Here is a 4,274-nt window from a genome sequence, read left to right as displayed (position 1 = left end):
ATGCCTAAAATAGCTTAAGTGGAGGTTAAAGGTCTAGTCTGGCTCACACTTTCAGAGGCTTCTGTCTGTGTTCAGCTGGCTCTGTTATTATGGTCTTGAGTGAGGCAGTGCATGATGGAAGAACATAGCAGAGGAAGCTGCTTGTCTTAAGGCAGTCAGGAAGCCCCAGCTGTGAGGAGCAGGCTTGTAGTACTGTCTTCCAGGTGGCATCCCCGGGGACCTACTTCCGCCAGCCAGGTTGCAAGCCTGAAATTTCCATCACTTCCAGGGACCACATTTTTAACAGATGCAACTTGAGGAAGATTGAATTGGGCTGCTGAGGTGGCATCATTTGGCCTCCTCTGTGTGTGCAACTCTTTTCTGATGGGCAGCAACTGGGCTATAGAGACAAGGACACGAAATTCATGGTTTCCTAGGTTCCTTTGTCCAGAAAGCAGTGTCACCTTCTAGCACTTTCTTTTTTTTAATGCTACAGCTTCGTATGATGCATTTCCTGCCAGCGCTTAATGAACCCTTGATTTCCTTTTCCAAAAAGGAACACTTAAAGGTTTTAAAGTATTTAACTTGTGGCGATTACTATCGGCTTCCAAGGTAATGCTCTTTCCCGCCACCTCTCTCTATAGCACAAAAACGCTGTGTGTGTTGCTCCTCCTAGCATCTGTCTTACTTACCTGGCTCTTGCCTTTAAGATTAATTTTAATCAGAGCTTCTCCAACTACCCTCCTAACATCCCTGTGGGTTGGCATCATGTGACATGCTACCCAGAGAAGGAAAGATACAGAGCCAGATCCGTGGGGTGATAATATTTTCTTGATAAAATGACTTCAGTTCTACTTCTGAGTCATGACAAACTACTTGCTTTTGCCTAAGTAAAGAAGGGAGCAGTTGGCACACAACTGTGCAAACCATTTTCAGATCTGTGTCATATATCCAGGATCTTTGCTAATTTTTGTCCAGATGAAATGGATTTTTAAGTTGATAGTCACATTTACTTGGGTAGATTATAATACTGGCTGCCCATTTTGCTTCTAAGTGTTTTTAATCATTTTGTGCCTTACTACTCTCTGGCATCTAACTGTACAGCTGACAACTTCAGGCAACAGTGAATATTGATAGTGGGATCCTGGGACCTGCTTTCTGATTTTCGTAGAAATACGTCTGTAAACAGAACTGTGAAGTCTCTTGTAGAAATGCGTCTTCCTATCCTTAGAACCTGCAGAATTTTTCTGGTCCCGATGGGACAAGAGCCCTAAATTTCACAAGTATCTCTTCAGGATCTAGAAAGAAAAGTTCATTCTTTCAAAGTTATTGACTCATGGCCATATTCTATGATGGTTCTCCTGTGGTAAGTCCTATATGATCATAGTCGATTGTTTATTACTGCTAAGCATGAATCGTGTGCACATGGTTTCATCTCTGTGTTTGGAGATGAGGGTGGTTTAAGGTCCTGCCATGGAGGACATGTCTTACGGGTTGTAGTTGCCTGATGCTGACTAAGCTGTTGGCCCCAGAGGTGTGGGAGACTGAAAAAGTCCAGCTCTGAGATTGCTTGCATCTTGCTAGGGGGACCGTAGATGAAGTTAAGAAACTGATGGTAGACAAAAGCCACAGGCAAGTATGGCTGCCTGGGTCCAGAGGCCATAGATGAGGTCTCTGACCAAGGAAGGAGCTAAGGTTTAAGGGAAGTTCACTTGCCATGGTTGGTGGTGAGTGTTCCTTGGCTAGGAGAACAGCATAGTGCCATGGCTCCCAAGCCAGAGGAAACACGGCAGGTCAAAGAACAAAATGAAGGGCAGGAAAAAAGGCAGGCAGTATAAAGGAAGCAAAGAAGAGGCACAGTGGGAACACAAAGCCCTCCAGGCTGGACATATCTAAAGTAACAACAGGGATTACACTGGATGATAGTGTGTTGGGTGGCCACATGGAGTGATGGAGCAGAAATGGATGGCTCAGAGTTTTGGAGGCTGGATGTCTAGTAGAATCCATGCTTGGGGTTTGGTCTTCCGAGATGGCAGGCCCCTTCTGTCCACACATGGTGGATGGGAAGGGGTGATGGAGATCACCCTAGCCACTTGCCAGGGCACTACTTGCTTCATAAGGGCAGATCCCCATGGTTTAACCACTTCCCAAAAGCCATGGTTACCTCCTCATACCACCACACAGGCATATTGGGTTCCAACATCTGAATTTTGAGAAGACATCACATCAGAGTGTGCAGGAAATGGCAGCAAGGGTTCTGTAGCAGTCCCTGACTTGGATATTACTGTTTTTTCACTTTTCTTGTTGGATCAATTATTGTTTCCCCCTTGAATAGATATTCTGAAATGAAACCTGATTTAGTATTGTTTAAGAAATGGGTCTTGGGGCTCTTGATTTCTGATTTGTCTTTGAAACATTCAGTGATGATGTTTTTAACCCTGAAGTTGTTCTCTCTCTTTCCCTCTTTGTTTCTTTCTGTTTGTTTGTATTGTTTGTATTATCTTGCTTTGTTTGTTGAGACAGAGTTTTTCTATATAGTCCTGGCTGTAGACAGTGCTGGCCTCGAACTCAGAGATTCACCTGCCTCTGATTCCAAGTACTGGGATTAAAGATATGCATCAACACCTATGTACATTGGTATTTTGCATCCATGTGTGTCTTTGTGTCTGTGTGTTGGATCCCCTGGAACCGGAGTTGTAGACAGTTGTGAGCTGCCATGTGGGTGCTGGGAATTGAACCAGTCCTCTGGAAATGCAGACAATGCCCTTAACTACTGAGCTACTTCTCCAGCTCCCTCCTAGCCGGTCTTGACTACACAGTGAGACTCTCTCAAGAAAAGCAAAAAGGAAAGGAGTGAGAGAGGAGAGGCAGTAAGTGTTTTCATATTTTACTGACTCTTTATTGGAGACACGTGGCTCTTCTTATCATTTCATTCTTTTTTAAATTTAAGTTCCTAGTATACATATACAAAGATTTGAATAAAGTTTGTTAAGAACAAATAATAAGGTTGGGTGATGCTTAGAATTCTCCAACAGGTTGGTGGTACATACTTGTAATCCCAGTGTCAGGGAGGTGGAGACAGAAGATCTCTAGGGCTTCTACTGGTTCCCAATTCAGCCTTATCAGTAAGCCTTGTGTCCCAAAGAGAAGCACTGTCTCCGAAAGTATTGGGAGATGGTTCCAGAACAGCACCCAAAGTTAACCTTGTGCCTAACACAGACAGACACACACAAATGCATAATTCAAATAGATAAGAACCCATTCTTTATGGCCTTTGTTTCACCAGAGCCCATATGAGTTCAAATCCAATGGCAGAAGACATAGCTTTCATGAGGAAATGAAACAACCAGAGGAGGCTAAGCAGGGCTTCATTGTAGGCAAAACCAGCCTGCTATTCAGAACTGGTACCCCCACCCCCAATGACCTGTCACCACGGGTAAGTTACAACTGAAGTGGAAACTTCTGGTTTCTTTGGAGACTCAGTTGTGTCAAGTGATGTTTTTCTGGAAGCTGTTTTATGAGAGGATGCTTTGCTGAGAACAGATACATAATGTTTTTCTTGAAGCTGTCTGGAAAGGGGGCATGTGATGTTTTGCTAGAGTGGATGCTTGGGAGAACACGAGATGTTTGGAAAGGATATAGATATAACCCAATAAACGATGGATGAGGCCTTGCCACTCTTGGCTAGTCTTAGTTGGGCTTTGCTGATGCTGGTCTTTGCTGACAAACTCTGGCATTTGGTTTGCCTTGCCTTCTTCACTGATTATCGTTTCTCATGCCTTTCTAGAAAGAAATGCACCCAAGAACTTCCGGTGGTGTTCAGTGACTTCTTGCTGCTTCTGCAGACTTGGGATGATTGGCAGAGTCTTGCAGTTTCTTTTGGCTTGAACTGCCATTGCTACTTTGTGAATGGTGTTTGTAAATTGTGTGAACTGGATTGCTGCTATCCTGACAATGAAGACTTGAAGCACCGCAAAGAATTATTTCTAAACATGTCCACATCCTCCTTTGCCCTATTAACCTTTTCTTTCCACTACCTCTGGTGGGTGGTGGGATAGAAAAGAAGTTAAAGCATTGAAGAACCCCTATTAAAGTAGGATTTGAAAAATATAAGCCTACAATTAATGGGGTCTTATATTGTTCACCTTCCTTCACATTTCTATGGTTGCTCTCCTTTCCAAATCTCTTTTCTTGACTCCCTAGAAACAGGTCTTCACTGAGTGTCCACTGTGTCCGAGATTGTTGAGTGACATCACACATGTGTATATGCCTGTTCTAGTGGAGCACATGTCCAG

The sequence above is a fragment of the Mus caroli genome, unplaced genomic scaffold (assembly GCF_978045245.1).
Source record: "Mus caroli unplaced genomic scaffold, Mus_caroli_1 scaffold_12, whole genome shotgun sequence".
NCBI classification, from domain to species: domain Eukaryota; kingdom Metazoa; phylum Chordata; class Mammalia; order Rodentia; family Muridae; genus Mus; species Mus caroli.
Note: the sequence above shows the minus strand (reverse complement) of the source record.